Raw genomic sequence first — 14,145 nt, 5'->3', positions numbered from 1 at the left:
TAAACTGTTCCCAATCTTCCAATAAACATCTACAATGATAAAAAGGTCAGTGGAAAGTGAACACACAGAAACCCAAATACTGTCCACAGACTCTCCCTGTCCCGGGTGCCCGGGGCTGAGATTTATATTCCAGCTGACTTCAGTCAGAAATAAGAAACACATCTTTGAATTATTGATCTTTCTGACCTGTTTATTCAACTTGTTTTAACTCTCACTCGACATCCTGTCAACAGAGGCAGTCAATATTTCATTGGGGAAGTCAGTCGGTGTCATTGTTTGCTCAGGTTTCTGGCTGATAGTCGATGAGAAACAGGTTCGCAGAAATTTGAAAGAGTTTTAAATGAAAGTTGAAAGTTAGGTGTCAGAGTGTCTCAGTGGGCATCACTCTCGCCTCCGAGTCAGAAGGTCGAGGGTTCAAGTTCCACTCCAGAGACTCGAGTCCATAATCCAGGCTGACTCTCCCAGTGCAGTACTGAGGGAGTGCCGCACTGTCGGAGGGGCAGTACTGAGGGAGCGCTGCACTGTCGGAGGGGCAGTACTGAGGGAGCGCTGCACTGTCGGAGGGGCAGTACTGAGGGAGTGCTGCACTGTCGGAGGGGCAATACTGAGGGAGTGCCGCACTGTCAGAGGGGCAGTACTGAGGGAGCGCTGCACTGTCAGAGGGGCAGTACTGAGGGAGCGCTGCACTGTCGGAGGGGCAGTACTGAGGGAGTGCTGCACTGTCAGAGGGGCAGTACTGAGGGAGCGCTGCACTGTCGGAGGGTCAGTACTGAGGGAGTGCTGCACTGTCAGAGGGGCAGTACTGAGGGAGCGCTGCACTGTCGGAGGGTCAGTACTGAGGGAGCGCTGCACTGTCGGAGGGGCAGTACTGAGGGAGTGCTGCACTGTCGTAGGGGCAGTACTGAGGGAGTGCTGCACTGTCAGAGGGGCAGTACTGAGGGAGCGCCGCACTGTCAGAGGGGCAATACTGAGGGAGTGCCGCACTGTTGGAGGGGCAGTACTGAGGGAGGGCTGCACTGTCAGAGGGGCAGTACTGAGGGAGTGCTGCACTGTCAGAAGGGAAGTACTGAGGGAGTGTTGCACTGTCGGAGGGGCAGTACTGAGGGAGCGCCGCACTGTCGGAGGGGCAGTACTGAGGGAGTGCTGCACTGTCAGAAGGGAAGTACTGAGGGAGCGCTGCACTGTCGATGGGGCAGTACTGAGGGAGAAATTTGAATGGCCCGCGCAAGCCCGTTAAAGGGACCGTGCACCCCCTAAATATTAGTGGGACATTGCACGGCGATAATGTGAAGAGGAGCAGGGGAGTTCTCCCTGGTGTCCTGGCCAATATTTATCCCTCAATCCAGGACAATCTAAAACAGATTATCTGGTCGTTGTCACATTGCTGTTTGTGGGATCTTGCTGTGTGCAAATTGGCTGCCACGTTTCCTACATTACAACAGTGACTACACTTCAAGAAAAGTACTTCATTGGCTGTGAAGCACTTTGGGCCGTCCTGAGGTGGTGAAAGGCGCTATAGAAATGCGAGTTCTTTCTATTGCCGGCGATCCAGGTCCTCGACACGGGCTGAATCTGTAAATGTCACGGCCTGGGTTTGGCTGCTCAGTTCTCACATCAGTGTCTTGGTTTCTGCCCCTCACAGAATGGACTGTTTCCATCACTCAGAGGCTCCTTCACTGACCCACAAATCATCATTTGACCGATAACACCGACACGCTGCCAGGAATTTAAAGGTTGAATCCGTCAGCTGTCGACTGTCTCAATCTGAGGAGAACAATCCCAGCTTCTCCAGTCTCTCCCCGCAACTGAACTCCCTCATCCCTGGTACCTTCTCTAAATCTCCCCTTAACCTTCCCTGATCGAAGGGAACAATCCCAGCTTCTCCAGTCTCTCCCCGCAACTGAACTCCCTCATCCCTGGCACCATTCTAGTAAATCTCCTCTGCACCCTCTCCAAGGCCTTGACACCCTTCCTAAAGTGGGGTGCCCAGAATTGGACACAATACTCCAGCTGGGGCCGAACAGTGATTTATATTTAGCATAACTTCCTTGCTTTTGCACTCGATGCCTCTATTTACAAAGCTCCGGATCCCGTGGGCTATTTAACAACCTTATCGACTTGTCCTGCCACCTTCAAAGAGTCACTGCTTGTCCGGGTTAGCCTGGTTCTTACAACTTGTGTTTCACTGTGAGGAACAAGTGAATGGAGATGTGAGGAGAGAGTGAGGGACTGGGCAACGTGCAATGGATGATGAGGACATGGGTCAGCCTGAGCCCCCAGGCCTCCTTATTAAACTTAAAGGGTGGTGTTCCGGGGTCAGTGTTCTGGGGTCAGTGTTCAGGGGTCATAGAAACATAGAAGATAGGAGCAGGAGTCGGCCATTCGGCCCCTCGAGCCTGCTCCGCCATTCAATGAGATCATGGCTGATCATCCAAATTCAGTACCCTGTCCCTGCCTTCTCCCCATATCCCTTGATCCCTTTAGCCTTAAGAAATATATCCAACTCTTTCTTGAATATATTTAATGAACTGGCCTCCACCACCCTCTGTGGCAGAGAATTCCACAGGTTCACCACTCTCTGGGTGAAGAAATTCCTCCTTATTTCAGTCCTAAATGGCTTACCCCTTATCCTTAGACTATGACCCCTGGTTCTGGACTCCCCGGCCGTCAGAAACATCCTTCCTGCATCTAGTCTGTCCAGGCCTGACAGAATTTTATAGGTTTCGATGAGATCCCCTCTCAATCTTCTAAACTCCAGTGAGTATAAGCCCAATCGACACAATCTCTCCTCATACGTCATTCCTGCCATCCCAGGTATCAGCCTGGTGCATCTTCGCTGCACTCCTTCCATGGCAAGAACGTCCTTCCTCAGGTAAGGTGACCAAAACTGCACACAGTACTCAAGGTGCAGTCTCACCAAGGCCCTGTACAACTGCAGCAAAACAAACTTGTTCCTGTACTCGAACCCTCTTGCTACGAAGGCCAACATACCATTTGCCTTCTTAACCGCCTGCTGCACCTGCATGCTTACCTTCAGCGACTGGTGCACAAGAACACCCAGGTCACTTTGCACTTCCCCTTCTCGCAATCTATTGCCATTCAAATAATAATTTGCCTTCCTGTTTTTGCCACCAAAGTGGATAACCTCAAATTTATCCACATTACAGTGCATTTGCCATTTTTCTGCCCAATCACCCAACCTGTCCAAATTGTACTGGAGTTTCACGACATCCTCCTCACAGCTTACCCTCCCACCCAGCTTTGTGTCGTCTGCAAATTTGGAGATACAGGTAGACTACCCTTTATCCGAACTTCCGAAAACTGAAACCCTCTAAAAACCGAAGGTTTTTTCATTCATCGTAAATCGTGCGCACGACTTACGCTGAGCAGAGGGTCAGCGTAAGTCGTGCGGACCCCCCCCGCGGACCCCCGCCGGCCCCGACCCCCCCGCGGACCCCCGCTGGCCCTGACCCCCCCGCGGACCCCCGCCAACCCTGACCCCCGCCGACTTACGCTGAGCATCAGCGTAAGCCGTGCGCACGACCCCCCGCTGAACCCCGCCGGCGCCGACCCCCCCGCGGACCCCCGCCGGCCCCGACCCCCCCCCGCGGACCCCCGCCGGTCCCGACCCCCTCGCCGACCCCCCAGCGGACCCCCGCCGGCCCCGAGCCCCGCCAACTTACGCTGAGCATCAGCGTAACTCGTGCGCATGACCCCCCCCGCCGACCCCCGCCGGCGCGGACCCCCGCCGACCCCGACCGTAAGTCAGCGGGGGTCGGGGCCGGCGGGGGGGGTCGGCAGCGGTTGGGGTCGGCGGGGGGTTCAGCGGGGGGTCGCGCGCATGACTTACGCTGCGCGTCAGCGTAAGTCGTGCGCACGACCCCCCCGCCGACCCCCGCCGGCCCCGACCCCCGCCGACCCCCCCGCGGACCCCAGCCGACCCCGACCTTAAGTCGGCGGGGGTCTGGGTCGGTGGGGGTCCGCGGGGGTCGGGGCCGGCGGGGGTCCGCGGGGGGGCCGGCGTGGGTCCGCGGGGCTGTCGGCGGGGGGGTCGGGGCCGGCGGGGGTCGGCGGGGGGGTCGGCGGGGGGTCGCGCGCATGACTTACGCTGCGCATCTGCGTAAGTCGTGCGCACGACCCCCCGCCGACCCCCCCGCTAATCCCCCCGCGGAACCCCGCCGACCCACCTTCCGAAATCCGAAATTCTCCGAAAACCGAAACACGGCTGGTCTCGAGGTTTTCGGATAAAGGATAGTCTACCTGTATTACATCCAATTCCCTCGTCCAGATCATTAATATATATTGTGAACAGCTGGGGTCCTAGGACTGATCCTTGCGGTACCCCACTATTCACTGCCTGCCACTCGGAAAACGACCCGTTTATTCCAACTCTTTGCTTTCTGTCCGCCAACCAGTTCTCTATCCAAGTCAATACCTTGCCCCCAATCCCATGTGCCTGAATTTTACACGCTAATCTCTTATGTGGGACCTTATCGAAAGCCTTCTGAAAGTCCAAATACACCACATCCACTGGTTCTCCCTTATCTATTTTACCAGTTACATCCTCAAAAAATTCCAGTAGATTAGTCAAGCATGATTTACCCTTTGTAAATCCATGTTGACTTTGTCCGATCCTGTCACTGCTTTCCAAGTGCTCTGCTATTACATCTTTTATAATAGACTCTAGCATTTTCCCCACTACCGTTGTCAGGCTTACCGGTCTATAATTCCCCGCTTTTTCTCTACCACCTTTTTTGAATAGTGGGGTAACATTAGCTACCCTCCAATCCATGGGTACTGTTCCAGAGTCTATCAAGTTCTGGAAGATGACCAGCAATGCATCTACTATTTCTAGGGCCACTTCCTTAAGTACCCTGGGATGTAGATTAGCAGGCCCTGGGGATTTATCGGCCTTCAGTCCCATCAATTTTCCTAACACCATGTCCCTACACATACTGATTTCTTTCAGTTCCACCCTTTCATCAGGCCCTATGTTCCCTGGCATCTCTGGGAGGTTGTTTGTGTCCTCCTTTGTGAAGACAGAACCAAAGTATGAATTTAATTGGTCTGCCATTTCTTTGTTTCCCATTATAAATTCCCCCGATTCTGACTGCAAGGGACGTACGCTTGACTTCACCAATCTTTTTCTCTTCACATATCTATAAAAGCTTTTACAGTCAGTTTTTATGTTCTACATGTATCCCCGATTATAATCGCTCCACCATTGGTGGCCATGCCTTCAGCTGCCTGGGCCCCAAGCTCTGGAATTCCCTCCCTAAACCTCTCCGCCTCTCTCTCCTCCTTTAAGATGCTTTTTAAACAGACCTCTTTGACCCAGCCTTTGCTCATCTGCCCGAATATCTCCTCGTGTGGCTCGGTGTCAAATGTGGTTTGATAATCGCTCCTGTGAAGCACCCTGGGATGTTTCACTTCAATATAGGCGCCATAGAAATGTAAGTTATTGTTGTTGTTGTGGGCAGTGCTATAGAAATGCAAGTTGTTGTTGTCGGTGGCGCTATAGAAATGCAAGTTGTTGTTGTGGGCGGCGCTATAGAAATGCAAGTTGTTGTTGTGGGCGGCACTATAGAAATGCAAGTTGTTGTTGTGGGCGGCGCTATAGAAATATAAGTTGTTGTTGTTGTGGGCGGCGCTATAGAACTGCCAGCCTTTCTTTCTTGAAGCGGATTGGGTGGATCTCCAGCAGGAAGTTGGGTTCATTTTATTTCTGTGATTTTGGACCCACAACATCTAAAAATAGTGACTGGAAGACAAACCTCGGCCTCAATATGGTCGGTTAAGCCCCTCCCTTACCGAGGGCTGAGAAACTGGTAAAGGATTTCCCACATACAGATTGTTGCTTCATCATAAGCCGATAATATTTGATCCAAGAAAAAGGGAGATTCTCACTCACAGCCTGTGCATTGTGCAACTCACTGCAACAACTTGCATTTATATAGCGCCATTAATGTAGTAAAACATCCCAAGGGGCTTCACAAGAGCGTAAATCAGACAATATTTGACACCGAGCCACATAAGGAGATATTCGGACAGGTGAGGTTTTAAGGAGCATCTTAAAGGAGGAGAGAGAGGCGGAGAGGTTTAGGGAGGGAATTCCAGAGCTTAGGGCCCAGGCAGCTGAAGGCACAGCCGCCAATGCTGGAGCAAAGGGAGTGGGGGATGGACAAGAGGCCAGAATTGGAGGAGCGCAAAGATCTCGGAGGGTTGTAGGGCTGGAGGAGGTTACCGAGATAGGGAGGGAGGAGGTTACAGAGATAGGGAGGGAGGAGGTTACAGAGATAGGGAGGGGCGAGGTTACAGAGATAGGGAGGGAGGAGGTTACAGAGATAGGGAGGGGGGAGGTTACAGAGATAGGGAGGGGCGAGGTTACAGAGATAGGGAGGGAGGAGGTTACAGAGATAGGGAGGGAGGAGGTTACAGAGATAGGGAGGGAGGAGGTTACAGAGATAGGGAGGGAGGAGGTTACAGAGATAGGGAGGGAGGAGGTTACAGAGATAGGGAGGGGCGAGGTTACAGAGATAGAGAGGGAGGAGGTTACAGAGATAGGGAGGGGCGAGGCCATGGAGCGATTCGAACACGAGGATGAGAATTTTAAATTGGAGGTGTTGCGGGACCGGGAGCCAATGTGGGTCAGCGAGCACAGGGGGTGATGGGTGAACGGGACTTTGTGCGAGTTAGGACACAAAGGCCTAGAAATTCGGAATAGCCGCGTTTGGGGCGCTAGTCCTGGCGATGCGCAAAGTTTAGCGCCAGGCGCAATTTAGCGCCACCTAGCACGATATTGGGTTGCAGCGCCCCTAAAGGTGATTGCGGCACTAAATCAGGCGCTGCACGCTACGCTTAAGGTGCTAACCCGGCGGCGCAACCCAATTTCGCGGCGGCGGGGCGCAGCGAAGGTGCTGTCAATAATCACTTTCCCTGAGACACACTGGCGCCGGCCAGCTCTTAAAGGGGCAGGTCAATTGGCATCACCAGACAGACTCACTGCCTTGTAGACCTTCAATGCGGTGGGAGCCTACCTGTGGCACACCAGCCTAGCAAGACATAAAGGGTGAGGCAGAGGGCGGAACGCCTCACTGATGGGGCATTGGATGCTTTGGTTGGCGCAGTGGAATCAAGGCCAAGGAAGATGGTCGGAATGTGATTTATGTTTTGGACAGTCTCCCGGGTGTGAGAGGCAGTTATGTGTCAGTGTATTAGTTTTGCTTTCTGTTGCCATAGCTTTCTCATGTTTGAAGGAACCACATTTTGTGTAATGAAACACTTTCTTAGAAACATAGAAACATAGAAGATAGGAGCAGGAGAAGGCCATTCGGCCCCTCAAGCCTGCTCCGCCATTCGATGAGATCATGGCTGATCATCCAAACTCAGTACCCCGTACCTGCCTTCTCCCCATATCCCTTGATACCTTTAGCTCTAAGAAATATATCTAACTCCTTCTTGAATATATTTAAAGACTTGGCCTCAACCGCCTTCTGTGGTAGAGAATTCCACAGGTTCACCACTCTCTGGGTGAAGAAATTCTTTCTCATCTCTGTCGTAAATGGCTTACCCCTTATCCTTAGACTATGACCCCTGGTTCTGGACTCACCGACCATCGGGAACATTCTACCTGCATCTAGTTTGTCCAAACCTGTCAGAATTTTATAAGTTTCGATGAGATCCCCTCTCATTCTTCTAAACTCCAGCGAGTATAAGCCCAATCGACCCAATCTCTCCTCATACGTCATTCCTGCCATCCCAGGGATCAGCCTTGTGAATCTTTGCTGAACTCCTTCCATGGCAAGAACATCCTTCCTCAGATAAGGTGACCAAAACTGCACACAGTACTCAAGGTGTGGTCTCACCAAGGCCCTGTACAACTGCAGCAGGACATCCTTGCTCCTGTACTCAAACCCTCTTGCTATGAAGGCCAACATACCATTTGCCTTCTTCACCGCCTGCTGCACCTGCATGCTTACCTTCAGCGACTGGTGCACAAGGACACCCAGGTCTCGTTGCACTTCCCCTTCTCCCAATTTATTGCCATTCAAATAATAGTCTGCCTTTCTGTTTTTGACACCAAAGTGGATAACCTCGCATTTATCCACGTTATATTGCATCTGCCACGCTTCTGCCCAATTACCCAACCTGTCCAAATCATCCTGGATTTTCTCGGTATCCTCCTCGCAGCACACACGCCCACCCAGCTTTGTGTCGTCTGCAAACTTGGAGATATTACATCTAGTTCCCTTATCTAGATCATTAATGTATATTGTGAATAGCTGGGGTCCAAGGACCGATTCCTGCGGTACCTCACTGGTCACTGCCTGCCACTCAGAAAAAGACCCGTTAATTCCTACTCTCTGCTTTCTGTCCACCAACCAGTTCTCTATCGAAGTCAATACCTTGCCCCCAATCCCATGTGCCTTAACTTTACACGCTTATCTCTTATGCGGGACCTCATCGAAAGCCTTTTGAAAGTCCAAATACACCACATCTGCTGGTTCTCCCTTATCTATTTTCCCAGTTACATCCTCAAAAAATTCCAGTAGATTAGTCAAGCAAGATTTACCTTTTGTAAATCCATGTTGACTTTGTCCGATCCTGTCACTGTTTTCCAAGTGCTCGGCTATTACATCCTTTATAATGGACTCTAGCATTTTCCCCACTACCGATGTCAGGCTTACCGGTCTGTAATTCCCCACTTTCTCTCTACCACCCTTTTTGAATAGTGGGGTAACATTAGCTACCCTCCAATCCATGGGTACTGTTCCAGATTCCAGCGAATTTTGGAAGATGATCAGCAATGCATCTACTATTTCTAGGGCCACTTCCTTAAGTACCCTAGGATGTAGATTATCAGGCCCTGGGGATTTACCGGCCTTCAATACCATCAATTTCCCCAACACCATTTCCCTACAAATATTGACTTCTTTCAGTTCCTCCCTCTCATCAGACCCTATGCTCTCCAACATCTCTGGGAGGTTATTTGTGTCCTCCTTTGTGAAGACAGAACCAAAATATGCATTTAATTTGTCTGCCATTTCTTTGTTCCCCATTATAACTTCCCCTGCTTCTGACTGCAAGGGACCTACACTTGATTTCACCAATCTTTTTATCTTCACATATCTATAAATGCTCTGACAGTCAGTTTTTATGTTCCCTGCAAGCTTACTTTCATATTCTATTTTCCCCTTCTTAATTAATCCCTTTGTCCTCCTTTGTTGAATCCTAAACTGCTCCCAATCCTCAGGGTTACTGCTTTTTCTGGCCAATTTATATGCCCTCTCCTTGGATCTTATGCTATCCCTAATTTCCCTTGTTAGCCACGGTTGAGTCACCCTTTTTGTTTTATTCTTATCCCAAACTGGGATGAACAACTTCTGTAGTTCATCCATGCAGTCTTTGAATGTTTGCCATTGCCTATCCACCGTCAACCCTTTGAGTGACATTCCCCAATCAATGCTACCCAATTCGTGCCTCATACCATCGTAGTTTCCTTTATTTAAATTCAGGACCCTAGTCTCCGAGTGAACTACTTCATTCTCCATCCTAATGAAGAATTCTATCATATTATGATCGCTCTGACCCAAGGGGCCTCATACAACAAGATTGCTAATTAATCCTCTCTCATTACATAATACCCAGTCTAAGATGGCCTGATCTTTGGTTGGTTCCTCGACATATTGTTCCAGAAAACCATCCCGTAAACATTCTAGGGATTCCTCCTCCACAGTATTTTTACTAATTTGGTTAGCCCAATCTATATGTAAATTAAAGTCACCCATGATGACTGCTGTGCCCTTATTGCACGCTTCTCTAATTTCCCGTTTAATGCCATCCCCAACCTCCGTATTACTGTTTGGAGGTCTATATACCACTCCCACTAACGTTTTCTGCCCCTTGATATTTCTCAGTTCTACCCATACAGATTCCGCAACATCAGAGTTAATATCCTTCCTTTCAATTGTATTAATCCCCTCTTTAACCAGCAATGCTACCCCACCTCCCTTACTTTTTTGCCTATCCTTCCTAAATATTGAATACCCCTGGATGTTGAGTTCCCAGCCTTGGCCATCCTGGAGCCATGTTTCTGTAATCCCTTCGTTTACCTCTATTTGCACAGCTAATTCATCCACCTTGTTCCGAATGCTCCTTGTATTAAGACACAAAGCCTTCAGGCTTGTTTTTTTAACGCTCTCAGACCTACATGAATTATTATTTACTGTGACCATGTTTGATTTAAACCGTTATGTTCTTTGCCTTCTAATTTTGTTTTTCTCCTTCCTGTCTTTTGCTTTTTTTCTTGTTTCCCTTTCCTCTGTCTCCCTGCTCAGGTTCCCAACCCCCTGCCACTTCAGTTTAAACCCTGCCTGCTATTTACATGCATCTTGCCCTTCACAGGCTTGGGGGTATCAGACTGGTTCCATTCCTGTTCTTGGAATGGCAGCAAGCATTCCGTGAGAGGGGCCTAGAAGCTACTTCTGATCAGCCTCTGACGCACAGCCTGAGAAGAGCCGCTCGCGTAGAAGTTCAGGCCAGCAGGCATCTTCTCAGCCACCGACAGAGATGTCCTGCACCTTATCTGAGGCTGCAGATCTGGCTGAAGCAGCTGGCACAGCTCAGTCACCACCTCCTTTCTAAATCGCAGCCTTCTGACACACTGCTCCTCCGGCATGATCATGTAGGAAAACTGCTGTTGTAAAACTCTGCCAGCATAAGGTCTGCTGTGGCGACGTCTGTTGGCCCTCCTCCGTCTGGCCATGCCCGCCCTCCTCCGTCTGGCCATGCCCGCCCCCCTCTCCCAGCGTCTCAGTGCCCTTTCCAGATGATTCAGCAGCAGGACGTTCCCCTCAATGCAGCCCCCATAATAAGTACCCACAGGAAGGTTCCCCGTTGTCAAGGCTCACCAACAGCAAGGTGATGTTCAGAAGGCTGAAGATCGTCTGCCTGTGCTGGCTCAGTGGTCAAATGGCTCTCAGTGTGCAGCTCAGCAACTCTTTGTAGCTCTCGAGGAAGTTGTGCTCCAAAAATGGCTGTCGCTTTTAAACCACACCAGTCCCCTTTAAATAACGCTCCTCCAGCCCGAGAGCGACTTGGTAAGGTTCCAGGTAAGCTGTCACTATTAGCGCCAGGCGCTACAGAATTTCCGGTCCAGGGCGCCCAAAAGGCGTTGCACACTCAAATGATGTCATAATCAGCCTGCGCCCATGAGCAGGTAGCGCCAGCGCTAAATGCATGCTCAATATGGGGCGAGGTGCTAGGCGCCCTGCGCCCGCCCGGAAATTGGCTAGCGCCCCACTTCTCGGCCTCTTTAGGCATTAATCGGTGGCGCTAACAACCGAATTTCTCCCCCAAAACCTTTTGATGCAAAGCCACCCAACAGAGACAGATCTTCAAAACCGTAAACAAAAGGGAAATAATTTCCCCAAACACTGGGGCCTAGAAATTGAGTTGCCTTAGCGCCGCTTTTGCGGCGCTAGAGGGCCTAGCGCTGCAATTGGCGCCGGCGCCGAAATTGCCTGGGGCCCTTCCGCCGCGCTAGACCGGTAGCGCTGCGCCGGCACCGATGACGTCATCGGTGTGCGCAGCGTCCCGGTTGCCATGGCGACGGGCCCCAGCGCCGAAATTCAGTTGCGGCCGCCTCGCCCGTGGCAGCCGCAACTAAGACTCTGGCAACAGAGTCTTACCTGACTTTGCGCCGGCGCATTAAAGGCCCCGCGGCGGCCGGCCGCTTTCCCGCCGGCCGCCTGGCCGCAGCTCCCTCCCCGGACTTCCCCCCGCCCCCCCCCGGAACAGAAGCAAGCCCGGCACTTGTCCGAGGTGCCGGGCTCATTTTTAGAACGATTTTCGCGGGCCGCGGCCGGGTGCAGGCAGCTCCTCCTTAAGGGAAGGAGGAGGCCTGCACTTCCCGAACCTGCCGCACCGCAGCGGGCGCCGCAGCGCCGGAATAGCGCCGATATTCAGCACGTAGCGCCAGTTTTCAGGCGCAAACACCTCTCAGCAGCGCCGGCAGCCGTTTGGGCGCAGAATTATTGAATTTTGGGCCCGACCAGCGCGACTTAGCTCCGGCACTAACTTCCGGCGCTAAAGCCCTGGCTGCGCCAAAACTCAATTTCTAGGCCTGGGTTCCACTTCCAGTCCATGTGGAGTGGCTCGAATCCAAAGTGCAAATCATTGGCCTAGAAATTGAGTTGGGCCCGCGCCAGGGCTTTAGCGCCGGAAATTTTGCGCCGGCGCTAAGTCCCGCTGCGCGCGCCAAAAATTCAGTAGCGCCGCGCCCAGACGGCTGCGGGCGCTACTGGAGGGTGTCAGCGCCTCCCAATGGGCGCTGACTGCAGGATTGCGGCGCTAATCCCCCGCTGCGGCACCCGATGCGGTGCGGCAGGCTGGGGTACTGCAGGCCTCCTCCTTCTGTTAAGGAGGAGCTGCCTGCAGCCGCCCGCTGGCCGTTGGATTCGGGGAAAAAATGAGCCCGGCACCTCGGAGAAGTGCCGGGCTCTCGGCCCACACACATCTGTGCCGCGGGGGGGTGGTGGAGGAGTCCGGGGAGGGAGGTGCGGGCAGGCGGCCGCCGGGAAAGCGGCCGGCTGCCGCGCCACCTTAATGCGCCGGCGCTAGGACCATGAAGGCACTTCTGAAAAATCGTTGGTTGCAGCTGCCACGGGCGAGGCGGCCGCAACTGAATTTCGGCGTTCGGGCGCGTTACCATGGCAACCGGGACGCTGCGCACACCGATGACGTCATCGGTGCCGGCGCAGCGCAACCGGTGTAACGCCGATGTTAGGGCCCTAGTCAATTTCAGAAGCGGCTATAACTGCGGCGCTAGGCCCTCTAGCGCCTCTAAATGGGCGCTGACCCCACTCAATTTCTAGGCCATTGTCTGTTATCAGCAACAAGCAAATTTTAAATCTGCCTATAAATCTTTAAACAATCTGTTCAGCAAGAGCTGAGTGTTCAATTGAGATAAAAGTGCCCAGTGGAGACACTCTGAACCCGGTGAGTGACTTTTCAAATTTAATATGTGAAATGTCAGAGAAAGAGACTTTGACGATAATTCCTTGAAACCAGGAAATATTCTACCAGAGTTCCCGAGACAGGTCAGGAAGAGATTCTCCGGAACAAGAAATAAATGAGGATTAATGTCCCTGTCCAGTGCACCATCGACTGAAATATTTTCAGGACACAATCTCGCTTCTATTTTATTGTAAAAGCTTCAAAGCCTCTTGTGTAAAATAAACTCGGGGCAAATTGGATCATTTCTCAGCCGTGGTCAGTCAAGGGTCACAGGTCAGAGTTCAACAGCACTTTCACCTTATTTTATTCTTCACATACAATTAGATTGCCTCCTTTTCTCGCTCCAATTGTCAGGTGTCAGCCGTGGCTCAGTGGGCAGCACTCTCTCTGGGTCAGAAGGTCGTGGGTTCAAGTCCCGACTCAAGCACAGAATCCAGGCTGACACTCCCACTGCGACAGTACTGAGGGAGTGCTGCACTGTCGGAGGGGCAGTACTGAGGGAGCGCTGCACTGCCGGAGGGGCAGTACTGAGGGAGTGCTGCACTGTCAGACGGGCAGTACTGAGGGAGCACTGCACAGTCGGAGGGGCAGTACTGAGGGAGCGCCGCACTGTCGGAGGATTAGTACTGAGGGAGTGCCGTACTGTTGGAGGGGCAGTACTGAGGGGAGTGCTGCACTGTCGGAGGGACAGTACTGATGGAGCGCTGCACTGTCGGAGGGGCAGTACTGATGGAGCGCTGCACTGTCGGAGGGGCAGTACTGAGGGGAGTGCTGCACTGTCGGAGGGGCCGTACTGAGGGAGTGCTGCACTGTCAGAGGGGCAGTACTGAGGAAGCGCTGCATTGGCCCGTCCGCCCTCTCATGTAAATGGAAAATTGCTTTATAAACAATTAAATACTTTTGAAGTGTAGTCACTGTTGCAACGTAGGAAAAGCGGCAGCGAATTTCCACACAGTGCGATCCAACAGGCTGCAGTGATTGCCAACATGGCCACCCCAGTGCTGCCCCTTTCCCCCTCCCTGATCCCCTCCCCCTGAACCCTCCCACACCCAGTGTGGAGCCGAATCCGGAGCCCAGGACACTTGCTTCAGGAGCTTTTATTGTTGTCCAGTGTAAAGCGACGAGTCC

The sequence above is a fragment of the Somniosus microcephalus genome, chromosome 3 (assembly GCF_052327205.1).
Source record: "Somniosus microcephalus isolate GS21.2 chromosome 3, FLI_Smic_1.0, whole genome shotgun sequence".
NCBI lineage: Eukaryota > Metazoa > Chordata > Chondrichthyes > Squaliformes > Somniosidae > Somniosus > Somniosus microcephalus.
Note: the sequence above shows the minus strand (reverse complement) of the source record.